Source organism: Rhinolophus sinicus, linkage group LG06 (genome assembly GCF_036562045.2).
Source record: "Rhinolophus sinicus isolate RSC01 linkage group LG06, ASM3656204v1, whole genome shotgun sequence".
NCBI lineage: Eukaryota > Metazoa > Chordata > Mammalia > Chiroptera > Rhinolophidae > Rhinolophus > Rhinolophus sinicus.
In genome coordinates this window covers 56,021,450-56,048,726 of record NC_133756.1, presented here as the reverse complement: position 1 = coordinate 56,048,726, position 27,277 = coordinate 56,021,450, and the positions used below count along the sequence as shown (strand labels likewise).

The 27,277-nt window shown below is 44.9% G+C and overlaps 1 long non-coding RNA gene across 2 annotated transcripts in view; it reads left to right on the top strand.

Moving 5' to 3' along the window:
- Nucleotides 1–26,808, top strand: part of LOC141572136 (uncharacterized) — a 54,266-nt gene extending 27,458 nt beyond the window's left edge. Inside the window, exons 2-3 of one of the 2 annotated variants that reach the window (XR_012497312.1) lie at nucleotides 25,536–25,588; nucleotides 26,675–26,808. This is a non-coding gene — a long non-coding RNA (uncharacterized LOC141572136). Of the gene's footprint in view, nucleotides 1–16,269; nucleotides 16,356–16,453; nucleotides 16,809–25,535; nucleotides 25,589–26,674 lie in introns of those variants that run through there. The other variant, XR_012497313.1, reaches the window with a different exon arrangement.
- The last annotated feature ends 469 nt before the right edge of the window (nucleotides 26,809–27,277 follow it).

Below are 27,277 nucleotides of genomic sequence, written 5' to 3'. Positions count from 1 at the left end.
ACCTGGGGCAAGGTCAACATTAGAAAGAAAGCAACACATACGGGTTAATTGAGGGTTAATTAACTGTCGAGAGATGGCTTATTACTGAACAGTTGGACTTGGGTGAGGAAATAGCAAAGGTAAAGCAAGGTAACTTGATGATGGGCCACATCATCTTAGATGGAAAGCAGGGAGTACCTTAGACTGCAAAAGCCGGAAGACCCGGGGTTGAGGCCTTGCCCATTACTGACATTATAAAGAATATTGCTCTGATTTTCTCATGTGAAGAACAAGATCTCCAGTACCTTGTACATGAAAGTGTCTGGCACGTGGTATGTATCCATTCATTTATTCATTCTACAAAAATATTGGGCACTTGCTATATGCCAGGCACCAGGTTAGGCACTGGGGACACAGGGGCCTGAGCAGGTAGCTGTGGTCCCTGTCCTCATGGGGTTTACATTCTACTGAAGAAATTAAAATGTTGGTTGAATCTGGATCCTTGCTGCCTGCCTCCTCCCCTACCTCTTTACTATAGAATGGGCTTCTGCCAGGACTTTTAGAAATTGTTAGCAGGAAAGGGAAGACTCAGAACACTACATTTTAGAGCAGATAGGAAAGTGAAATTGATCTCCTGGCCATAACCATCCTGCCCAGCATAAGGGATTCGTGGAGAAACTAAAGAGGTTCCAGAATAAAGCCAAGTAGTGATTACAGTTCCTTCCAGCCCTTTCCAAGAAAATCATAAATCTTTTTCCCAGCCCGTACCAATACCAAAGATAATCAAACCAGCATTTTAACCGTTCTCCTGACCTCAGTAGGATATTTGAAAGGCCATTTCTATAGACTGATTAGAAGATTGGATAAGAGGACCTCATAGGAGAAAAATGAAAAGAACATTGATGATCAATTATAAAAGTAAAAATACTATAGTGGTGATTTAATTAGGTTACATAGGTCTGACAATTAAGTTAGTAAAGTTGCCACCATGCACTTACTTTGGTAGCGCTGTACAAATAGCTCAGTAAGGTGTATCAGTGTCTCACAGCTGTGTTTGTGTCGACATGTGGCCGTGTCTTGCTGAGTGGCGTTCATTATTGTTGTTGCGTGTTTTGTGTGCCATCGTGAGAATATCTGAGCTTGAATTAGAGCAACAAACAAACATTAAATTTCTTGTTAAATTTGGCAAGAGTGGAAGTGAAATCAGGGACATGTTAGTTCAAGTTTATAGGGATAAGGCCATGAAGAAAACGGCAGTGTACAAATGGGTTAAACGTTTTTCTGAGGGGAGAGAATGTGTCACTGATGAGGAGAGGTCAGGGTGGCCAATAATGAGAAGAACTGACGAAAACATTGCAAAAATTCATCACATTGTGCAACAAAATCGTTGGCTGACTGTGAGAAGCATAGCAGACCAAGTAAACATCGATAGAGAAACACTTAAGAAAATCTTGACTGAAAATCTTGGCATGAGAAAGTTATGCAGGAAAATGGTCCAGACAGACCTCACCTATAAACAACAGCAAAGGAGAGTCGTAGCTTGCCAAGACCTTTTGGAGAGGCGAGACAATGTTTTGGGCCATGTTATCACTGGTGATGAAACATGGGTGTACCAATACAATCCTGAAACAAAGTGTCAAAGTGCACAATGGAAGGCAGTCAATTCTCCATGACCAAAAAAGTTCCATCAGTCCTAATCAAGAGTCAAAATGATGTTGCTAACTTTTTTTGATATCAGAGGGATTATTCATTATGAATTTGTACCAACTGGACAAATAGTTAACCAAATTTACTATTTGAAAGTCCTGAAAAGGCTGCATGAAAAAGTAGAGGAAAATGACTTGAACTTTTCGCCAACAATTCATGGCTCTTGCATCACGACAATGTACCAGCTCACACGGCACTGTCTGTGAGGGAGTTTTTAGCCAGGAAACAAATAACTGTATTGGAACACCCTCCCTACTCACCTGATCTGGCCCACAATGGCTTCTTCTTTCTTTATCCAAAGATAAAGGAAATATTAAAAGGACGTCATTTTGATGACATTTAGGACATCAAGGGTAATATAACGTCAGCTCTGATGGCTATTCCAGAAAAAGAGTTCCAAAATTGCTTTGAAGTGTGGACTAAGTACTGGTGTTGGTACATAGCTTCCCAAAGGGAGTACTTCGAAGGTGACCGTAGTGATATTCAGCAATAAGGTACGTAGCACTTTTTCTAGGATGAGTTCATGAACGCAACTGTCAGACCATGTATTAACCTAATTCTTTTCCTGCTCTATGGAGAACTGTTTTAAGATAAAATATATTTCTGTTGTGATGGGTGTATTTTAAGTTGGACATTGGAAAAGACTTCCTGACTCGAAATATGGTCAGATGCCAACAAAATGGAGGGTTATAGAATGGAATCAGTGTTTTTATCTTTGAGAAAACAAACTTGTAGATAAAGTGACCAAACTTAGCCCATACAGATGCTTGTTAAATGATTATATCCTTCAAGGCCAAAACTGGAGAAATACTGCCCAGTCTCAATGATTATCATCTCCTATAAAGAAGGCTGAACACCGTTAAGATGAAAGGGGTTGAACCCCACTTGAAGACTGCTCTGGAGTCTCCCTTTGGGCCTCCAGCCCAACTTCCACCTTCTCCATCTGGCTCATTGCACAAGAGGCTTACCTTGTGCAGTGAGCCAGATGGTTCCTTGCCCTTGGACTTGCAGCTGGGTTCAGCCAATGGGAGGCACTGGCAGAAGATCCTCCAGCTCTTCTGGAGGCAAGGAGAAGTATCTCAAGCAAGGCTGAGCATCTCACACCCTGCCCGATGGTTTGACAGCTGCTCGACTCCTTTATGGAAGGTGGCAGATGCCAGTGCAGGAGCTCCCATAGCTACAGTTCTGACTGGGTTCAGGGAAGTGCTCCCCCAGTGTACTTTCAGACCTAATGATGGTAACAGACTATTGGCAACCCTGGACTTCTCTGAAGCCTGCCTAGACCTCTGTAAATAGTCCTTTAATAAACATTCCTGAGTCAGCCCTTTGAGTATATGTGCCATCTGTCTCCAGCTGGAATTCTGACTCACACACTCTGTGAATCGGACTTGAGGAATCTCTGAAATCTCATTCAACATTTATTTTAACAAAAAGGTTTTTAGCAACTACTTTATACACGTGATAAATACTGAAGCACTTAATAATAATATCTAAACATTTTTGAGTGTCTGGTATGTGCCAGGTACTGGACTAAACAATTTATATGATTTAGTCATCACCGTCTTGTGGTGACTGTGTTTTAAAACCTCTTTCCAGGTATGGAAACCAATGTTCCTTATAGTTAAGTTCTTTGCCTGAGGCCACATCACTAGTACTAAGTAGAGGAGCCAGGATTCAAACCCAGATAGGTTTAATTTGTAAACTTCTATTTTGAACTTCTTCTCTTTGTGACCTCTTATATACAATGATAATTTTGATAGGGAGTGCCATGTGCCATGAATTGGTACAGAAAACGAGGCTCTGTTGTCCAAACTTGAAGTCTGGTAGGGGTGCAAATGTATACAGACAACGAACTGGATGAAGAGCTTATCAGATGAAGTAGGGGTGGGAGGAGAGCATCATGGTGGTGGGGAGCATTATGTGCAGTGATATGCTGGTAAATGTTTAACAAATGGTGACCCCCTCCCCCGAAGTCCTGATTTCTAGTGTTTGCCAATCTCTGTGGTGTAAATACCCCCACCAGGACTGATGTCAAGCTGCTAATATGACGTCACCGAGTGGGGAACAGCTGTGCACAGTTGGCTCTTGACAGTCAGTTCAAGCCTGCACCAGCATGCTGCTGAATTTATCAAGGGCAGCAAGTCACGAAACAAAATGGTGTGTTTGGGGTGCTATAAGCTGCTGGAGCACAGGGAAGCAGTACTGGGGGAAGGTGGAATGGGAACACGCATGAGACTGGAGAGGAAGCTGAAAAGACCATGGGAGGGGGCTTTGGCTCAAAGGCTAGAGCTGCACTGTCCAGTTTGGTTCCCACACGTTGCTGCTGAGAGCTGGAGGTGTGGCTGGTCCAAATTCAGATGTGCTATAAGTTAAACTACACACCGGATTTCGAAAACTTAGTAAAAAATATAAAAGATCTCATTAATATTTTTATGTTGATTACATGTTAAAATGATAATATTTTGGATATATTGGCTTAATCACATATTTATAATTAATTTCATTCATTTCTTTTTACTTTAAAAAATGTGGCTACTAGAAAATTCCAAACTATATATGTGGCTCACTGGTATTTCGTTTAGATAGCTATGGGCCAGAGAATGTGAACTTTGTTTGACAGGCAGCAGAGACTCTCAGAAGAGTTTTGAACAGAGGTGGCCTACTGCTCATACAGATCCATCGAGTGCTGCGCGGAGTTTGCTGAGGCCAGGCTGGAGGAGGGAAACGGCAGAGTCCGGACAAGAGGCATGCAGGACAGAATACAGGCAGAAGAAGCGGGGATGAGGAAGGAGAGAGCAGACTGGAGGGGACAGGATGGCCGCGTGGATGAGGGCGGTGGGCAGAGGGAGGAATTAAGGACGATGCCCAGGTCTCTGGCTTGGGCAGCTGTGTAGATGGAAGTGGTGTTAACAGAGATAAATAAAAGTACAGGAGGGATGAAGATTTCTTGAGGGAAGAGAATGAGTTTAGTTTCAGACACAGTGGGTCTGAGGTGCCAGGGAACTTGCCAATATCCAACAGGCAACTGGGTACGGGGGTCTGGAATCCTGTTGGCACCATCCTCTTCCACCGTCTCCTGCCACCTACAGTATATGCCACCACCCTAATCCGAACCATCGTAATATCTTATCTGGATTATTGCCATAGCCTCCTTGCTGGTCTGCTTGCTGCTGCATTTGCCCTGCTTTTCCTCAAGTCTCAATCAATAGCCAGAGTAATCGTGATAAAAGTCACATCAGAACATGGCCTGCCTTCCCCCACAATTTCACCCTTTTCCTTGGCACTCGCAGTTCATGCCACGCTGTACACTGACCTACAGCCCCATGTGACCGAGCCGTGCTACTCTCTGAGCTCCCACTGCTCGCTCCCTCAGTGGCTGCTCTAACCACACTGGGCTCCTGACTGTTCCTAGAACTCACCAGGTAGCTTCCTGCCTGGGGAGGGACAGGGCTGGGGGAGGGAGGGGTGCATCTGGTACTTTCCCCTTGAATTTCTGAGGAGCTGTCTCCCTTACCTCCTTTAGGTCTTTGCCCAACTTTCCCCTTCCCTGTGACACCTTCCTGCTCACCCCATCTAAAATGACACCCCCACTCTTCCCTCCTCTTCTTTCTTTTTCCATTGTCTCTTACCACTATTAATCATACTATAAATGTTCCTTATTTATCATGTTTAATGTCTGTCTCCTCATTAAAATATAAGCTCTATAAGGCAGAAGTTTTGTCTGCTTTGCTCTCTGCTGCATCCCCTGTACCTAGAATAGTTCCCGGCACATAGTAGATACTGGATTAACACTTGTTGAATGAATTAATAAACTATGGTGTAACAATGGGGTGAGTACATAAGTCCTAGAAACAGACCTGCCTTTGTAATCCCAGCTCGGACACTCATTTTTGTGACCTTGGGCTGGTTATTTAACATCTCTGAGCCTTAATTTCCTCATCTATGGAACAGAGATTGAACAGTACCTCCCACAAAAGATTGTTGTAGGGATGGAACTAGTCCAGAAATATTTTTGGAACCCCTCCATGTGCCAGGAGCTGTGTTTGAATGGGGATTAAATAAGATAATGTATAGAAGACTTTGACATCGTGTGTGCCATGTCCTAAGCCCTCCGTAAATATTAGCATTTACTGAGTAACAACAGGAAGAGGGGGAGGAGCATTAGGCAGTCGGGAGAGAGGGTTTAGGAGACACATCTCTGGGAGTGAGCGCACTGGAAGAGGTCCAGCTGGGGGGGAGGGGGGAGCAGAGGGGGAGGAGAGGAGACTCTGCTGACCCTGCTGAGTTCACAGGGATGAAAACCATGAGGGGGAGCCGGGAAGCAAGCTGGACTTTAAAGGCTCGTTAGGGGACAGGGGACAGAAGGGAATTCTGGTGTCATCATCAGCATACCAGTGCTAGAATCCTGACAAAGTGCAGACACAGACTACCTCAAAGGCACGAGCCGTTCCTCCCAGGAGAAATGATACTGTGGCAGCCCCCTTTGAGCAGCAACGGGCTGTGAGAATACAGTAATGTGGCAGGGTCCCACGTACTTCAGACAGGATTCGGGGTGGACTGTGGAGTCCCGTGGCTCACTACTTCAAAACCCCATGAAAGAGTTAGAGCCTCATTCTGGGCAGCAGTGGACAATGGCTCCATGTCACCAGCCAGTGAAGAGTAGGTGACAGCTCTGATGGAAGCAGAAGTCTAAGGGGTGCTGCGCCTGTGGGGGTCTCAGATGGCATGGGCATGAGGGCCAAGGCACTGGCAAGTCACAGGCCAGAAAAGATAAGAGCATGAAGAACTGCAGGCCCTGCCCTTTCCCTCCAGACCTGGCGTGACTTTGGCCCTTGCTGCCCTGGGCTGTGCCTTACCCTGGTCTTCCGAGTAGACTTTTATGGAAGACTTGCCAGGTTGCTTCTCAGCTTCCTGACAAGATGTTTAGAAGAAACCCCTATCGCTACCCAGAGATCAGTGAGTCCAGCACAGCACTTATTTCAACAACACGAGCCCGTCAGGCACTCTGGCTCCTTTGGTTCCAGGAAGTGACTTCCCTCAGAAGCCTCTGTGGTGCTGCAAGGTCCCCAACTTGAAACAGGGGACTCCACTGCTTTAGGGAATGGAACAGGCTAAGAAGTCAAACCCTATAGTGTAGCCACTCACTTTTTACCCAAGAAAAGTACAAGCCACAACTGCAAGGCTTACTGCACTCCTCCCCCCACACCTCAAAAAATATGTTGCATAAGAGACACACACAGTTCAACAAGTAATTATAACATAAACTCCTACATACCCACCACCACCCAGGTCATGAGGGGGACCACTGCCAGCACCCCAGGATCTCCTCCTCATTCCTTTCTGATTTCAATCCCTTGCTTCTCCCTAAAGATACCATAATTACTATTCTGACTTCTGGAACAATTCATTCCCATGATTTTTTTTTTTTTTTTTTAACTTTACAAGGCAACATCTTGCAGTGGTAAGAACATGGATACATGGATTTTGGAGCCAGAGGTGTTCCTTTATATCTTGGTTCCTCTACTCACTAGCTGTGTATCCTTGGGTAGACAACTTGATCTCTCTGTGCTGTTTCTTCACCTGTGATAGAAGAATAATGAGTGGATGCAAGCTGATAAGTTTGTTTAAAAGATTAAACATGAGCTAATATGCGTAAAGTGTTTAGAACAATGCCTTAAATAACACAGCTGCCCTTTATAGTATGCCGCTCAAGTACACATCCCTTAACAAACATGGTTCAATTTGCTAGTTTTTAAACTCTATATTAATGGAATCACATACAAATAAGCAGGCAGATAGGCACCCAAATCCTGTGGGTGGAATGCAGCAACACTGATGGAAGGGGGAAAGGATGTGCCAGTTGCAGAAGTTCTGGAAATAAGAGAAGCCTGTCATGGTGGGTGGGGGGAATGAGGGCAAGAACACGCAGAAGTGGCATAAACAGATGAAGATCTCAACAGAAAAGCGTAACCAAGAGAACACAGCCTGGGTCCAAAGAGTGGAAGGGGCTCCGGTGAGCGAGGCAGCCTATCGCCTCCTCTCCCTGCACCAAGTGATACCATGGGAGGATGGCATTTGTGAACAAGGGACAGCTTTGCTCTTGTGAACCTCACTCCACTTCCTGCACAGCGTGCTGGAGACCACTTCTCCATTCTGCCTCTGGCTGCACAACTGGACATTTCCCCTCATGGCTGCTGGGCCTGGCTGGAGATCACTGCACTGACAGTGAATGTTTCGGTTGCAGTGCAGCCAAGACAGCGTTCAAAACCTCTCTCTCCAGAAGGAACAGTCTTGTTCATAGGGAGCCAAAAGCCTCAACTCTGGATTGCATTCTGGGTAGAGTTAAACTGAAAATGTCAGTTTAAAAAACTTGTTCATACCAGATGCTTCACTGAGTTTATATGGTTTTCTCTGGAAGTTATATGTTTTCTGCTTCCTGATGTTCAGTGAGCAATTATTCCACGCCAGGCCTTGTACCAGAAACTCTCCATGGATCTGCCCACTTGGTGCTCACGCCGGCCCTGAGCTGTGCTTCCCTAGCCACCTCTGTTTTATAGAAGAGGAAACGGGGGTGTGGTAATTTGCTCAAGCCCACGTGGCTGGTAAGTGAAGGAGGCCTGGCAAAGGCCATGCTCTTGACCAGTCACTGTTCTGCGGCTTTTCACTTTCTTGAGCAACAGTCCTGCCTCTGCCATCAATGGGCTGTGTGACTGGATGTGCTGCTGAACCTCTGTGGGTTTCGGTTTCCCTATTTGTGCGGAGGAGTCTTGGGGGCCCCAGCGTGCTGCATTTCCTGATTCGCTTCACTGAGGGCCTCCCATGGATGCAGCCCAGCCCTGGGCACTTGGGGACTCCAAGAGAAGTAATATCATGGCCTCTGGCCCGCTCATTTATAAAATAGTTGAGGACACAACTGTTGGTGCAAAACAGCAAATAATTATTTTCCCAAAGTGTGATTCGAACCCGAGTATAAGGGCTCTGGGAAGGCGGCTGAGTGTATCTTGCCCAGTGGAAAAGTGGATCATCCTAAAGGAAAAGCAAATCCATTTCCAAGATTTCAGTGTTCAGCTGCAGGCTGATGGCTCTCAAATCTAGATGTCCAGCTGAGAGCTGGACTCCATACCTCCATGTGCTGGGGGTGTCAGTGACAAATAACAGCACCACATGTTTTCTCTAGCAAATTGCATTAGGAGAGTTGCACTGTGGATCCCTAAGTTTTAGAGCAAGGACATGCTATCTGCAGCAAGGAACTATACACCTTTTGAAAAGCAGCTCTTGGCAGGCTACTGAACCTGAGAAGAGACATCTTGCCAGAAGCCATCAAATATTGATACATCCAGAGCTACCTCTCATAGACTGAGTGGTGTGATTCCCACCGAGTCATAAGGTTAGGGAGGCCCAGCAATAATCCATCTTACAGTGATCGTGGCACATCCAGGACTGGACCTGAGCAGGTACAGAAGGTGTGAGTAAGCTAATTGATCAAGTTGACCAGACCCATCTATCATCTAATTCTGTTGCATTGGGACCTCTCTCTTAAGTTCACACCATTGACCAGGGGTTTCCTATGACCAGTTGGCACACGAGAAAAAGAAAATCCAGGCTCAATTCACAGAGAGATTGTTGATGTGAGCAGAAGATAGAATGTGCTACATTATTACTCCACTCAGGGGACTGTGAAAAGAGTAAGAGGGTGGGAGAAAACCCTCCCAGTGGGCAGAGCTTCGGGCAGTGTACCTGTCATCCAGTTTGTGAAGAGAGCAATGGCTTTAGGTCAGACTATCCTGTGAGTCCTGGCAAGTGGTTTTGCTGCCTGGTCAGGGGTCTCGAAGGTGGAAGATTAGAAGACTGGGGATGAGATGATATGGGACAAGAGCATACCGAGAGGACCCAAAGTGTAGGGATAGTTATATCATCCATAAATGCCCACCAAAGAATCTACTACAGAACCAAAGACTCAACAACCAAATGAATAGGAAGACTTGACCTATAGAAGCAACCCAATCTCAGCCACCCCAGTACTAGCACAACAGACCTATGAATGGAGTCACCATGGTGGCAGAAATGGGGACAATGTATACAGCCAACTTGGCCAAGTAATTGACTCTGATCATCTGGAAGAGGTCGAATTGCTACTGCATTATGGGGATGGGGGAAATCAGCTTGGAACTCAGTAGATCCATTGGGACATATGTTGGTGCCCAGTGTGAGCTGTAGATGGACAATTATAACAATCTAATAAGGGCATGGTAACCAGGGGTTCAGACCCTTCAGGGATAAAAGCCTGTGTCACCTCAGGAGTGAGGAGAATTGAGAAAGAGTGGTAGAGGAGGGAGATGAGGAATATGAGTTCAGCCTAGCAACCAGCTGCAGTGGTGGGGGAGCTGCCTTCCGGTTTTCTTCTAGCAGCCTCATACTGGAGACTCTTTGGAAGACTGCCTTCCAGCTACACCCGCCCTGCCCATAGGTGCAGAACCCAGAAGTGACTGGGAGTTTCTATTTCCTCAGGGCAACACCTTAGCCAGGGACTGATAGCATTTAGGGACACAAAGTCCAGCTCCCTGACTCAATGGGGACAAACTCACAAGTCTCTCCCCGAGACCTCATCCGAAATCACACAACCTCGGCTCCTTCCCGTTCCCTGGCCTGCTTCCCCCACTCTCACACCAATATCTTCCTAAATCCCTTGCACTGGAATCTTCCTCTCAAGGTCTGCTTCTAGGGTAATCCCCCACCCCTCAGACAGATAATGGATAATAATAGGTCACATTCATTGTGTGCAATGCACTATGGTAGAAGCTTGTCATGCAGGGTGTTATGCGGGGTCTTAGCTCCCGCTCCACACATAAGAACGCAGGACATGGTGAGGCCAAAAAGGAACACCCACAGAGCCATAGATAGGGGAGTCATACCACTATATTCTCGCTGGTGGCTGGGTTGGAGACACAGGAAGCAGGAGCCACACGATCCACAAAGATCCACAATCCACCATCTGCTTCTCTGCCAACCCACCTCACTTGCTAGCAGCAATCTGCCGTGCTAACCGCAATCCGCTCTTGCTAGCTCAGCCACCATCTTCTTGTTAGCCCCCATTTGCTGCTAGCGTAGCCACAGCAGTTGTATTACTGGCCAATGGCTCACTGGTTACAGCTGACGGCCAAATAGCCACAGCTGATGGCCATCTGATCACAGTTGATGGCGGTTTACTACCCATCCAAGCACCTTTCCACGTGAGGCCAAGAGCCTGGAAACTGCACTCCTGGCTTTGTCCCCACAGAGCTTTTCCATGACCTGGTCCACTTAATCCTTCAGAACCCCATCAGCTGAAGTGGGCACAATTATAAATACTTGGCAGCATAGCTTATCACTTAGGGCACAGGCCCTGGAGCCCGAGTATCTAGGGTCAAATTTCAGTTGTGCCAATGACCAGTTGTGTAACCTTGGGCAAGTTATTTTCCTCACCTGTAAAATAGGAATAATACTCGAGTCTACTTCATAGGCTGGTTATGAAAATTCAAGGAGTTAATGTGAGTAAATCATTGGAGTGTTATCTAGGGATTTGTTAAATGAACAAAATACTTTGCACATGGGGCAGACTAGACTTACAAAGATTAACTTGCTCAAGTTCAGCAAGCTGAAGTGGCAAAGACAAGATTCAAACCCAGATCTGTTTGATTTCAAACCCCAAACTCTTAACTACCACTCTATGCCACCTCTGGTCAGGCCTGCTGCCCCTTCCTTCACTGTAATATATTTCAAAAGATCACTTTCCCCTAAGGCTCCCTGCTCACTCCTGGCTCGCCTCTGTCGGGAGACAAAAGGAGAAGCCTGAGTCTCCAGGCAGCTATCCTTGGGTGGCGGCCAGTTCTCCATCACTTGGGATATTGCCTTGTCTTGAAGGGGCCACCAGGTATTAATTCTCAAGGTGCTCTCACCATAGACCTACATTTCCTTCATTTCATTGCCCCCACCCCCCAAAAAAGTAAAGAGAGACTTTCATTCACCACTGAAATAATAGCTTCTGAGTACCGTTTCTAAAAATAAAAAAGTCTTTTCTCTGTTTTCCCAATTGCAAAGGTAAATGAGATAGTAATCTGAAACATATGGAAACATATCCGGGGGAGGGAAGTGAGAAAACTCTCACTTGCCACCCATGTGGCTTTCTGAGGCTGCTTAATCTAATCCACGCTGGCCTTGACTCACTGGGGCCGTCACCCGCCTGCTCTTGGACTTCTGGATGACACACCTGGCAGGCCTGGCGAATGTCCTTATAAGGCATCTGCTGCACTGGCGCTGGCTGCTTCCGTGGCCTGCATTGCAGAGGGCGATGAAGCAATGTCCCTGAACGATGGGAAGGGCGGGGAGCAGCTTGCTCCTAATTATCTGTAGCCCCACTCAGGCGGCCCTACTTCCTTTTCTGTTGATTTGAATGTAAGCACTCTACAGAAGAACCTTAAAAATGAGGCCATTTATTTCCAAGCTATACCTTTAGCAATGCATATTGGGAGCTGCTCTGCGCCTGGCACTTTCATCTCACCGGGTCACTGTTTGCAGGAAAGGGAAGAAGTCCAGTTGTAATACTAAGCTTCAAGGTGCCAAAGATCCAACATCACAGTTTCTTATCTTTTATTTTTTTGAGGCTCTTAAGGTTCATCCAGGTCCCAGGACTTGGGAAGGGAGTGTATAGAATGGAGCAGAGGCATTGAACATTTAATGTCCTATGTACCAAGCACAATACTTTACATTTGTTACCTCATTCAATTCTTATGGTGGTGACCTGTGAAGTTATAGTGGAATTTCCCTGAAATGACTATTCTAGATTACCTTGCTTTTCTCTAGATCACAAAGTCAGCCAGGATGAGGCCCCTTGGGTTATTTCCATTTTAGCTTCAAAGGGTGTTTTCTGCTGCAACCTTAGTACTTAGCTCAGTCACCGAGGCTTCCTCTCAGCTCAGATACCCAAATAACCTGCCCTGGTCAATGACAAGTGCTTGATTCCACAGGCTGGTCACAGCCATCAGCAATCCTGACCCAAACACCTTGCTAATCTCCAACCCCACCTCCCCACCATGACCCATCATGAGAGAAGATGGGGAGACCCCAGCACCTTCTGTCTTAATCCTTGGGCTCCCTCTTCACACCCCAATGCCACTTCTTTAGTCAGTTTGCTCAGGATCCAGCTACTCTGCTGGGAAAATGACCCAAGGTCAAGTTGATGCCAGGATTTCCTAGATCTTCACCATCTTTGGAGAAGAGGTGCTGTAGACAAACATCTTTATGACCCAGACTATATTAATTTGCCCGGTGATATATTCTCTCCTATCTCCTCTTTTATAGCACTTAGCACACATTTCTTTCTTGGAAAGCCGGGAGGAAATTCTACTGGAAGAATGAGAAGCTAGGTGGCTTCTGTGGGTTTGAAATGTCAACCACCTTCCCCTCTGCAAATGTGCCCCCTTCTCATCTCCCTCCATCTTCTCCTTCCTGTCTCCACTTGGGCCACATGGTCTCCTTGATGCTCCTTAAACATACAAGCCTAGGGTTGCCAGGTATATGTCATACAGGATTCCCAGTCAAATTTAAATGTCACAAAAACAACAAATATATTTTTAGTATATGTTCCAAATTATTCATTGTTTATCTGAAATTTAAATTTAATGAGTGTCCAATTTTTCTTTTCTTCTTTTTTTTTTTTTTCTCCCCTAAATCTGGCAATGGCACCAAGTTCATTCCCATCACTGGAGATGTGCTTCCCTGATGGTGCCGTGTCTCCCTCCTCACTGGACTCTGGTTTCTGCCCAAATGCCTTTTCTTCAGGGAGGACTCACCTGACTGCACATCTCAAATAGCAGAGCCCATACCCCCCATTCCATCTCGCCTCACCTAGTTTTCCTCATAGCCTTATCTTGCCTGATATTACCATGAATATTTATTATTTGGTTGGTTGTTTGTTTTTGTGTCCCCATAGCATGATCACATATGAAGTCAGGGATTCACACCTGTTTTGTTCACTGTCATTTCCCCAATGTGTAGAATAGGGCCTGGCACAAAATAATCACCCCAAACTATTTGTTGAATGATGGATTGTTCTCATGATCAATAAAGAACAACTTGAGTTTCCAAGACAGCCCAAGCAAGAGAAAGCAGAAGAAGAAGGCCCTGAGATAAGAGGAGGAAGAATGGGGAGAGGGAATAGGAAGACAGAGACAGAGAGGGGATGAATTGAGAGGACATAGGGTACGTTTTGAGACATTTCTCATTCTGCAGATGAATTCAGAAACGGGTAGGAGTCCACACAGGCTGCTAGATTGGGTTGCAGGGAGGGGGACATGGGCTTTGCCACACACACTGAAAATTTGAGTGTGGGCTCCACCACTTACCAGCTGTAAGGCTTTAAGCCACGAATTCCTCTCTCCAGGCCTCAGTGTCCCTATGTGTTAAACAGGAGTAACGATATTACCCAGTCAGAGTAGCTGGGAGGCGTAAAAGAGATAACATGCATAAAGCATTTCACATGAAATCTGACACCTAGCAAGTGTGTGCTATTGTCCTTGAGAGCCACACTTCTCTTCATCATAAAATACACGATGATTGCCTTTTTGACTTTCGCTGACTCTCAGTTGAGGTCCATTTTTCAATAAGAAACCAGTTTTTTTAGTTTCAGAATTTTTTCTTTTTTTTTTTTTTTGGAATCACTGCAATCCACAATCGTGACTGTAGAACAGCAAGCCAGTGTGCGTGGGCCACACAAGACCAGTGCCACTGTCCTGCCCAATGAGTGACTCGCTCCCTCACACCAGCCTCAGCACAGGAGGGTTCAAATCCAGACACCGCGTGAGCTCAGTTAGTGCACTCAGGGAGCTGGAGGTTTCTAGGAAATAGTTGAAGCTGCAGGTGTTAAAGCTGGGGTGTCATGTCCCTGAGCACACAGGCCTGGGCACAGCGATGAATGTCTTGACATGTGCTGGCTCTGTGACCCTGTGCCTCCCTTAACCAGTCAGCCTCACATTCTTCCTGTGGAAAACGGGATGATTTTTCCTGGTCTGTCTTTCCTACAAGTTTGACTGATCATAAAATGAAAGAGGCCATGACAAGGAGTTTTGGCAACTCTAAACCTACTATATAAAGCCCAGGGTTGTCATGATGTCATCAGCATTGTCTGCAGGGGTCCCGACTAGCTGGCTGTGGATCCCCCGGAAAGGACCCCACGGACATCTTGTGTCACCCACACCCTGTACCTCATAGACACACACACACCCTCTTCCCGGCGCCAGGACAGATATACTCAGTGCTGTGTCCGTGTGGGGTTAAAATGACATGAGGTCCTCACACCCGGGAGCTCCATCACTGCCTCCCGGGTCAGGCCAGTGGGTGACTGCCAGATGTGCAAAGGCAGGAAATTAATACCAGGTCTGAGTAAACATCTCTGCTCATTAGTAATTGGCTACACTTTTCTAGGACTGGACATCACACATGACAAGTCCCACAGTCCCCAGCCCTAGCAGGCTCCAGCCATCGCCTATCCCAGCCTTGGCATTTGGGGAGAATTCCTAGGTGGAAGCACCGTCCAGGAGCCCAGTGATGCCTCCTGAGGCAGACAGGCAGGGCCAGGATGTGCCTGCACTGTGGTCCGGTGGCCTGGCCCCGCCTGCAAAGCCAAGGTGCCTCTGAGAAACAACTTTCCTTTCTCTCATTTAGATGCTCATTGGCCAGAACTGTCCTCCAGCTATAGCAGGCAGGGTCCTTGCCTCAGGCCCTGGAATTTCATGTATTCATGAGCCAAATATTAGCCAAGTGCCTACTGTGTCCTAGGTACTAGGAATGCATCTGTCAACCAAATAGATTTTGAATTTCCCTCCCTTCATGGAACTTACATTCTAGTGAAGCAGGGACAGAAAAGAAACAATAAATAACTAGATAATGAAGTGTGTTAGCAGATGACAAATGACGTGGAACATTAGCAGGGCAGGGAGAGTAGGCCTGAGTGCATGGGGGAGAGGGCGGTGGGTTCCACCGTAGAAAGGGAGCTCAGGAAAGGCTCAAGGAGAAGGTACCACCGAGTGAACGCAAAGGAGCTGAGCCTCCCAGGCAGGGAGAACAGACAGCGCAGAGGTTCTAATGCCCTGACCACCACTTGGTCTGTTCAAGGACCAAGGAGACCAGGGGCTAGAGCAGAGTGAGTCAGGGAAGTAGTCATTTGGGGAACTAGCAGGCCGGTGTGGAGCGCACTCCTGGCAGGTGGCCGCAGGAGAAAAGAGGCTCAAAATCAATGGTGGCAAGCGCTAGCTCTGGTTTGGGGGGCCGTGCTGCCTGCATAATTTGGGGAAGCCTTCTTTAAGAAAAAGCTATGAAATTTCAAATATGAAATTAGGCACGGGGTTTTGGAAATGCAGGCAAGGGGCCCTGAAGCTTAGGTGTCTTCGCTTCCCACTAGGGAAGCAGTGGACTCGAGGCCTGTGCCTGGGATTGGCCCAGAGGGGCCCACTCACCCCAAAGCATCATCCCTCCCTCCCGGCCCTACAGCGCTGTCCTTCTGTGACTTCTTTCTCCATCCCAGGCTTACTGAACATCCATCTCGAACAGAGTTTGCACAGATAGAAATGGAACAGAGGAGGTGTCCCAGCCTAGCCACGTGGGCCAGCATCCAGCCTGCAAGGACAACACGCAAGGTGAGAATGGGCAGGGAAATCCCTTCTAGGAGGGGAAGGACAGAGTCACTCTCCCACAGAGGAGATTTCTCTGATTCTGTGGTTCTGTCCCCATCCAGGAAAAGAAATACACTCAAGCACAAGCATACTCACCATGAAAGGATCCTCCAGATCCTGCCCCACCCACATTTTGCCCCCTCCGGGAGTAGCTTCGAAGATGAAAAGTGGGACTCTCTCTTGAGCTGACTGGGTGAGGTTCACCCAGACTCTGCTTTGGAAACCTGGAAGGAGTCAGGATGTGAGTGGAGCAGGCAGGAAGACTGAAGAAAAGGAACTTTCAGAGTCCGGTTATTAACTATTAGCAGTGGGGAAAGAAGCAAAGGTGTGTGGAAGAGCAGCCATTCCATTCCTCTACATGACCTGTCTGCTGAGGGGCCTGGTCAAGTACGAAGTATGCCTGCCTTTCCTTTCCTTTCTTTCTTTTATCTTTTCCTTCCTTCTTCCTTTCTTCCTTCCTTCTTCCCTTCTCTTCTTCCCTCCTTCCCTCCCTCCCTTCCTCCTTCTCTCTATCTCTCTCTTTCTCTCACTGTTTTGTGTTTTTATTTTATTCATGAGAAAAGATGCCGTTTAAAAGTCGTTAGTGTGTGTATACCTTTTCCAATCTAAAAAAAAATAATGATGATGATTTTTTTTTAAGTTGCCAGCTGCTATCTCTGTTTAGATGGAGACATTTAAACAAGTTTGGATATAATATGGGAATTTAGATAAATTAGTTTAAGTGGGATTCTTGTAATACACTCTTTTGCCTTCTGGAATAAACAAATCAGTCGACCAAGAAGCATTTACAGCATAGTTGCTCTATGCAAAGATTTATGTTAAGCTCTGCGGGGGATTCAAGGACCCCTCAAGGAGTTTTCTGTCTGGCTGTGAAGTTAATGCTTACACCTGGAGGAAGAGAGGTTGAGGGTGGCAGGGCATCGTTTCTCCACTGCAAGTTTGACCTCCTTCTCTTCTTATGTAATGCGTTTCCTTGGGCTCTCGCATCCACACCCAAAACATCATTCACCTCCTATTAAGCTTCCGGTGCCAAATCTTTGTCTCCAGCCTCACTTTCAGCTGCCTCCCTCTTGGTTTTCCAGGATGCAGAAGGATGCAGGCTCACTCCTCTAATCCCCTCTCTGCACTGCTGTCAGGGTGCCTTGCCTAAAACACACACACACACACACACACACACACACACACACACACACATCTGACCACAGCACTGGCCTACATAGAAAAGCGCCTGCACAGGCTGCCATCAGCCACATCAGAGGTTCAAACATTTGCAAATGTAACTCACTTTTCAAATAAAATATTACCTTGAACACCAATAGAAAACAAAATAGATGAAAAGCTATTTCACTGGGAGACATGTACTTTATAGGTATACATTTATAACATTTGCCTGTTATACAGCCAATAATTCTTACATCTTCTTTAATTTCTTTCATCATCACTTTGTAGTTTTTAGTAGATAAATCCTGCATATGTTTTGTTAGAATTATGTCTACATATTTTATTGGGGGGGGAACAGTAAATGGTACTGTGCTTTTAATTTGGGTTTCCACATGGTCATTGGTTTTATAAATACAATTGCTTTTTGGATGGTAATTTTGTATCCTGTGACCTATGTAAACTATTAGTTCTGGGGGGGGGGTTGTTTGTTTGCTTGGGGTTTCATTTGCTTGTTTGTTTGTTTTGAATTCCTTGGAATTTTTATACATCGGTCATTGTGAAATCTGAAAATAAGGATAGTTTTATTTGTTCCTTTCCAATCTGTATGTCATCATAGATGGCCTACCAACTGTGAGAATCATCCAGGGGAAAAATGAATTTAATCTCAAATATTTTGTTTTCCTGCTCACTTCTGGATTGTATCCACTGTTTGCTCACTCACAGACTCATTCTTACACTAGATCAAGTAACTATTATTAGAAAAAAAACATCTGGAAATAATAAGATAACACATTGCAAAGCCAAAGAGGGAAGATTTGGGGACTTTGTACGTCACACCACCTCCAAGCGTTACTGAAGGGTAGCTCTGGGTACTGTTTGTTCCCTTAGGTGAGGGTGGACCTTCTCAAAACCCACCCAGGAAAATAAGCAACTCTTCTCCCAGTACAGGCCAAGGTCTGGTCACCCTGAAGCCAGGCTAAGGGTGGGGACTGACCCCCCGGTCTGAGGAGAGGGTGGAGGGAGGTCTTGGCAAGTTGAGGAGGTTCTCCCCTCATCTTTGGATCCAGACGGGTGTTCAGCGTGCAGCGTGTGTAGAACTGTTTCCTTTGCCTCTGAGCTGAGACCCAGTTTCCATGGGGTCCTGCAGGATGTGGATTTTGATGTGATCGGAGAGAAGGGGAAGAAGACAATGCTCTTGTTCCCACGGGTAAGGCATCTGGGCAGCGCAAGGAGACCTGTGTCCTGATGCCACCAGGAAACCAAAGGCGCAGAGCTGGGTGTGCAGACCCCAGAGGTGTCCCTGAAGATGTATAAGCAATGCTGTGTGAGCGAAGGGACCCTGCACAGTGATAGCTCTGCTTATCCCAATTACTTGGAGTTTTTTAATCACAGTGCTATTTACTTTTCTGATAAAGTGTTGGGCAATCCATAGCTGGGATATACTGAGCTAGTATACAGTGTGCAACGCGTAATCAACACATTTGTTGAAGGTGGATATGGCTAAAGAGGCTAAAACAAAGGGAATGCAGATCTCACTGACATGTGCTTGGCCATGGAGAAATTTATTAAATCTAGAATAGTAAGATATTGTCATCCTCTTTCTGGAAAGCAAGCGATGAAAATACATGTTTTAAAACCAATGTTATCTTGAAAATGGTAATAAATTGGAAGAACATTTAAAGGCAAAATATAGTTAGTTGGGGTAGTAAATTCACCCCATTGTTTCTGGGGTCTATACCACGCCATACACAACTTAATACACTTATAACAGTGTGATAGCAACACTGTTTTACCAGCTTCAAAAAGGATCCCACTCGTGGAAGCAGCCAGGAGAGCTTTGTCACTCACATCCAGATCCGGGCAGTCTGAAACTTTTCCAACCAAATGAAGTAGGTGCTTTATCTCCATTATGTGCAAGACATACCTCCTTCCATTCCACGCCTTACACTCCACTCACGTGCTATCCATAACACACTAACTCCCTCCTACTGCTGCTCCCAATACTGACCTGCAGATGGCAAGGAGACATTTCCCTTCTCTAAGAAAACTTCTCTGGGTTTCCAGTCCAGATGTGATATGGGGACTCAGATGTCTGGGACCAGTCTTCTCTCTATTCCAGGCTCTTCCTTCGTTCAGCCAGATGTGTCCAGAATTCCTGGATTCTCTTCTCCACATCCTAGAAGTTTCAGCACCTCAGGAAGTATACCTGCTGCTGAATTTCAATTCTGCAGCTTCTGTTTTCTCTCTCTTCTTGGCTTCTCATGTCCCCTGAGCTACCCTAGGAACTAAGAGGAAATGGTTGTTCCTGATGCCATTTGTGGTGCTTCCAAGGTGAGAATCCACTGCAGCTATCCTTCGAATATCAGCGCAGGGGTCACACATTACCTGGATCTGCCAAAATCTCCCTTTGAATTTCATGACAAAGAGCAGTGGCCTGCGAGAGGTTTGATTGACAGATACCCTTCGTATGACTTTGTGTGGGCTTTGCCTTCCACCCTCTCTAGCTGAAGCTGACTCTCTGGGAGGATGGAGTTTTCATCTAGAATTGTAAAAGGGCTTTTAAAGGTGAGCTGGCTACAGTAGTAAGCATCTAATCTGAAAGAAATCTCATTTTCCATGGTGGATCTGAAGTTGCTTTGTATTCATTTGTCAGGGCTTATGAACCTCCTTCATTCATAAAAATTGGCCATGGTTGTAATTTTCAAAGTTAAAAATCCTAAAGAGGCACCTAACTTGAATGGGGGAATGAAATCTATAAACCAAACTCCAAAGCTCAATACAGCCCTGAGTCAGGGACAGTCCATCACACCAGATCAGACCTGCCTGGAAGATCTGAGCCATGAGGACCTAAATTACCGTTGCCCCTTAGGTTTAGTTGAAATGGAGGTTTTATCAGGATTTGTTCTCCATAAAAGCTAATGGAAATATACCCATATGATGCATGCTTTCTTGGTTTCTAAAGAGATCATCCTCTATTCTACCTTTAATCCAAACCTTGTGTTGCTTTTCTTGAAACCCTCATTCAATAGGTTTTAAAGCCAGTGGCCAGCGACCTCATGAATTCACAGATTTGGTCCAATGATTCTAGAATGACTTTTCTTTTAACCTCTGTGTTTTATTCTCATTTGGAGAAAGAGATGCTTTCATTCACTAGCTCAGTCATTTATTCTTTTATTTGTGCAACAAGTGTTTACTGGCTCTCTGTTATGTAACATTGTACAAGGTACTATGAACAACAGGACACACTGTTGCCATCAAGGGGCGCAGATTCTACTGTTGAAGGCAGATAATTCACAGTCATGGTACATAACAGGTTATAGGTGCTGGAATGAAGTAAGCATTGGGTGCTATGGGAGAAGGCCCAATTCAAAAAGATCGCATTCTGAGTTAATTGATACTAAAGTTGAGTTTTGATGACAGAGCAGGAGTTGGCCCTGAAGACTGGGGTGGAAAAGGACTTTGGGGCAGAGGCAAAGTTTGTGCAAAGTCAGAAGGACACAGAAAAGCGTGGCTGGCCAAGGAGTTTTATGGATTCAGCCCAGCTGGAGTACAAGGTAGATTTTGCAGAATGGTAGAAAACACTCTGAGATTGGAAATGTATTAGGTTTACCCAGAGAAAAAGACCAATAGGATACATACATACATATATGTGCATATGTATGTGTGTATATATGTGTATATGTTACTAGGGAGTATGTATATGTATATATATATATATGTATACATATGAGTATATATATATAGATATATATAGAGAGAGAGAGAGAAAGAGAGACAAAAAAATGTATACACATTTTAAGAAAGGAAAAAACTATTAAAATTGTGATACTCAATATATACCAATAACCAAAGATGAACACAAGTCATGTGTATACATTTTTTTGGCATCCCTGGTATATATATATATATATATATATATATATATATATATATATATATATCTTATTGGAAAGATATATATTGTATATTACATATATAAAGAGATTTATTATAAAAATAATGGCTCATGTGCTTATAAGGCTGAGGCTGGCAAGTCCCAAGATCTGCTGGGTGAGTCGGCAAGCTGCAGACCCCGGAGAGTGGCTGGTATAGTTCACATCTGAAGGCTGGCAGTCTCAAGACACAGGAAAAGCTGATATTTCAGTTCAGGTCTGAAGACTGCATAAAAGCCAATGTCCTATTCTGAAGGCAGCCAGGCAGGAATGCATTCTCTTTTACTTGGGGAAGAAGCAACCTTTTTTGTTCTTCTTCGGGTCCAACTAATTGGATGAGGCCCACCCACACTAGGGAGGGCAAGCTGCTTTACTCAGTTTACCAATTTAAATGTTAATCTCACCCAAAAACACCCTCATTGAAACACCCAGAATAATGTTTAACCAAAAGCTGGCACTCCATGGCCCAGTCAGGTTGACAAATAAAATTAATCATCATGGAAAGCTAAGCAGGGACCAGTGAGACCATTTCAAAAGAGAGTGAAGGGTCAACTTCACCCATTTCAAAGGGCCAACTTTGATTATTTTCTCAAAGCTTTTCTTATCTGCCAGTTCAAGGGGTGGTAGGTTGAGAAGGTGTTCCTTACTCCCTTTTAAAATCTGAATATTTTCTTTAAAGTACAATAATGAATATCACTTACTGTGTACTTACCATGGGCTGGCTGCTCAGCAAACATCTCACTTAATCCTCTCACTAATCCCACTACTAAGGGGATGTTGGTACCATCTAACTATGAGGAAACCAAGGCTCAAAGGACTGTATACTCATTGATGCTCATGGTACCGGGACACAGTAGCTGCTCAGTAAAAATTGGTTGAATGCTATTACGCCTCTTGTTAAAGGCCACACAACTACTAAATGGTGAAGTTAAATTTCAAAACTAGCTCATTTGTCCCCAAAACCAATGGACTATAGGAAACACTAGTGAGCACAGGGAAAGAAGAGTTTGGGCCGTCAGACCTCTGATGCTTTGTCTGACTCCAACATGAGGTAGACCAAAATGACCCAACCTGAAAAAATTGTGATAATTCTAACAGAGCCTATGAGCCTCGAGTATAGCTCCTTGAACTTGATCTTGAGCAATTAAACCACACACATTCATAGACATTAGCTCCAGTTCTGGTTAACTCAGAAATGCAACAGCCCCATTCCTGGAATGCTTTTGAGCACAGTTTTCTACATCTTATTAATTCAAACTCAGAATGTTTTGGTAATAGCCAGAAAGATGGGGACAGTGTGTGTTTCAAAGCTGTTTGGTCTCCCTTTGATTAACAATGTTCAGTGGGTGAAGGGTGACGGTGGGAGAGGAGGGCTGGTTTGTGATTTCACATAAATTATGCTATTCATCCCTCAGTAAGATGTTTATTAAGGAACGAAGATTCTTCCTAGTAACTTATTAGTTATATTTGGAAGCCTATTAAGTCTTGGAGGCCATATGGTGCCTTCTGATGTTCCTCAGCTGTGATAAATGGCATAGAAACATACCTCAATCACTCTCCCAAGATTTTTCCCAACTTTCAACCAAAGATAGCTTTATAGTCATTGGACCTGAGCATTCATTCCTACTGTCTCCCTCCCATCCCTTCTTCCCTGTCTCACTCACTTCCAAGGCTACAGGGAAACTTTTTCATCTTCAAAGGAAATGTGTGGAATGATTTTAAAGGGGGAATTTTGCTATTTCATCTAAATTTGCCAAAGACTTGATAAGGAGATCTCAAAAGGGACAGTGTGGTTCTTTCAATTATTTCAGACAATTGTTGGTGAATAGTCACAAAGGAGGAAACGATTAAGAAAGAAGATTCATCCAGGCAGAGGCCCAAGGAAATGCCCTATTGTCTAAAACCCACATGAGTCATGTTACAAAAGAAAGGCCAATGGTTGTTCCTGGGAGGGGCACGTTGAGCAGTAGCTTTGACTTCCATTCAACCTAAAACTGGAAAGTGAAGCCAGAGCCTTTTTGGGGGTCATAGCTCCCCAAGATATCATGTGTGCTGTGGTGTTGCACCTTCAAATTACAGCAGGAATACGGCCTTGCCTCTTCTCCCCACCGCTGCTACAATCACCCTTGTCTCACTACCATCATCTCTCTCCTGGGTTGTTGCAAAGCCTTCTTCCTGGTCTCCGTATGGTCCATTTTCCACAAAGCACCTGGGTGACCTGTTACAACCCAAGTCACATTATGTCTCTGTTCCAGAGCCTCCTGCATTTCCCCACATGACTCAGAGTAAAAGCAGTCCTTCTGTGCCCTCCGGGATCTGACCCCTCCCTTCCCTTGCTCACTCCTCTCCTACCCAAAGAAAGGACCCAAAGCAGAAGCTCAGGCCTCACTTTCCAGAATTAGGTTGGAGGTTAAGGCTTCACCTCAACATGTCCCTCCCAGGGACAACCTCTGGCCTTTCTTGCACCTCTTTTGTCATATTTTAGGTACTTTCTCACTCTACTCTTGTCACACTGGTGTCATTGATCTTTTCTCAAACACACCATTTGCACTTGCTGTTCTCTCTGCCTGGAATGCTCTTCCCCTAATAACTTCATAGCATGCCCCCTCACTCCTTTAGGATTCTGCTCAAATGTTTCTTTGGGAGGCCTTCCCTGACTGTGCTATTTACAATTGCAACTCCTTCTGCCCACCCTCCTTCTACCCTTTCTTGATTTATTTTTCTCATTAGCACTTGTCATAACCTAACATATTATATATTTTATTTATTATATTTTACCAATCCATGGAGCAGGGATGTTTTTCTCGTATGTTTTGTTCACTGTTGTAGCCCCTATGCCTACAAGCGTTCTCAGTACACCCTACATGCACATAATGTATTTGTTGAGTGAAGAAATGAATGAATAAAGCATTACGTGAACAACCTATGGCCCGCCTTGAGCAGCACAAGCATGATGCAGAAGGCATGCTGGCTGTCCTAAAGAAATTCATGATTCATTTGGGAAAACAGTGCTAAGAGAACTAGAGATTCCGTGTTTTCTTCTGCGAGACACAGAGACTCGCTCAAAATCACTCGCAGAAATTGGGGTTGATTTTAAGGACCTCTGTGGATGAACATTGATCTAAGAACCAATAAGCCATCAGGACCCAAAGGCAGCACCGAGAGCCTCCTTCTTTCCTTTTATCCCATCATTTCCCTCTCTTGCCAAGTTTCTGGCCCATATCTGAAGTCCTGGTTTACTCTCCTCACTGGCCAGGCTGCCCACCTCATTCCCTACTCTGTCTAGATCCCAGAAGAGCTTCTCTGCCTGACATTCACTATCCCCTTGTTAGGCAGAGTCCCTCACACCTCGTGAGTCAGCAGCCCACCCAAGGGCGAGCTGACCTTGAGCAGGGACCCACTCTTAGAATAGTGTTGCTTTAGTTCTCTGAGCAGGGACCCAGGTTCGGATTAGTCAGCCAAATTCAGATGTGAACAATACAAGACAGTTTGGGATGCTTTGAATTTTTACATGGATTACTTGCAATTATGGAAAAGTTAAAAGTACAGATAAAAAAAATTGCCTAAAATTCTAACTACTATTAACATCTTGGAATACCCTTTTCCTTGCATACTTATATGTTTATCCTTTTCAAGAACATTATATCTACTATGCATATTATTTTATATTTTTGTTTTTATCACTTATTAACCATAGTGCATGAACATCACCCCAGGTCATATCTAGAGATATATTGGTATTTAATTATTGAAGAGTGTTTCATTTCATGGATACATTATAATTTATTCCACCAATTTCCTATTTTTGGGTACTTGATGGCATCCAGTTTTTGCTACTATAAAAAATGTTGAAGGGATGTTTCTTTATTAAACCCATGATTACTTTCTCAGCATAAATCCCTAGAAGCAGAATTTCTGGGTTAACGGGCATAAATCTTTAAAAACTAATAATAGCTAACATTTATTGAGCACTTGCAATACACCAATTACTTTATAGGGAATAATCACAACATGCATGCGAAGTAGACACCCTTATTGTACCATTTTGCAGATGAGGACACACGCACAGAGACAGGAAACAACTTTCCTACGATCCCACAGCAGGTAAGTGGCAGAACCAGGATTTGAATGCAAGAGCTCTAGCTCACACCCCCTGTCTTCTATATGGTACTGCCTCCCTGAAAGAGTAGGAAGACGTTTTTGTAAAAGGGTAGGACCTGTTAGGAAACTTGAAGAAAGGATAGCCTGTCCCAACCAGGATTTTAACCCAACAGGCCATGTGCTACCAGTGGACATGCCATTTGCTACTGGTAGACACATTCATTTAACAAATGACATCAACAAGGCCCCCAATTAACAATAATGTCCCCCACTGGTGACTTTGGATGCAGCAAAGATGTTTAAGTTTTTACCCTTTCATGGTGGAATTTGCTTTCTACCCTCTTGAGCCCAGCCAATAGCCCCTTGGTTGAGAAAATGTTGCTTTTTCTCATGAAAGGACTGGCAATTTGGATAGAGAGATCACTCGTTCATCTCAGTAACCTGTGATTCTGCAAAATGACTAGTCTGTACCTAAATCTTACAAAAACCCACACTTAAAACTTCAACACAAGGATTAGAAGCCCTACCTCCGGTGATAGAAGGAACAAAAATAGGTAAAAGGGGACTGTGAATGACTCTCAAAGAGCAGACTGGGGTGGGAGGCCAGGTGGCTGTCAGCTTGCTCTTTGGTGGTTGAGTCACACAGTGGACAGGTGTGTGCTTGGGGCGGGACAACAAGTCTAGAGACTTCAGGAAATAACAGTCCTCCAGTTGTCAGTGGCAGCAGGACTAGGTATGACCCAGAAAGACAAACATGTCCTTCCCCCTATTGACAGTTCATGACGATGTGAAAGCTCTTGGCCTCCTCATAGGTGCAAGGACCACATTCCCCGATTAAGAATTGGTATGAGTGCTGTCACACATAGTTGTCTAATGAGTCAGAGTATCTAGAAGACGATTCCCGGGAAAGCCTACAGTGCAACTAGAGAGGGCCTGAGTGCTTGACATTGAGAATTCTACCCCCTCCACATTTTTAACTCCGTTTTAGACCTGTACTTTTAGATACTTACACAGATAAACATGTCAAATTTTACAAGCATATACTGAAAGGACACCCACTAGTTTTGTCTTTGTCTGTTTTCCATCCAGTTTCCTAGAACAGAGCTCCTCTCACCTTTGTGGAGAAAGAGGACCAGATGGCAACATCCCTGAGAAAAAAATAGTCTTCCCTGAGTTTATTGACTTGTCTATCTCCTTCCATCCTACCAGGGTCTTCAAACCAGCTGCACATATGTGGCTAGATTCCTGACATGGGCATGGTTAGGTTGCCTCCCCGGATGGGCCAGGTGCTCACTTTCCTTCCTAACTGAACCCCAGTTCCATGCAGTATCCCCACCTTGGTGATGTCCCTGTGCTTTCAGGTGGGCTGGGACTACCCACAGCTTCCAGAGGGTGGGTCCTGATGAAGTTAAGCCAATCTCAATGACTGTGTTCCTCTTACTAGTAATACATTAAGCCTGATGCAATTCTGACCAATAACAAATGAAGGGAATCTGATGGGGGGTTCTGAGAAAGATTATTTCCTTCTTAAAAAGAGACAGTTGGGTTTTTTTATTTGATAGATCTGTGTTTTTGTACGATACTTATGGCAGTGGCTGCCATCTTATAACCACAAGTTGACCATCTGAGGACAAGCCAGTAGATTTGCTGTAAGAATGGTAAAGCAGAAGAGTGGAGAGAAGCTAAGTTCTT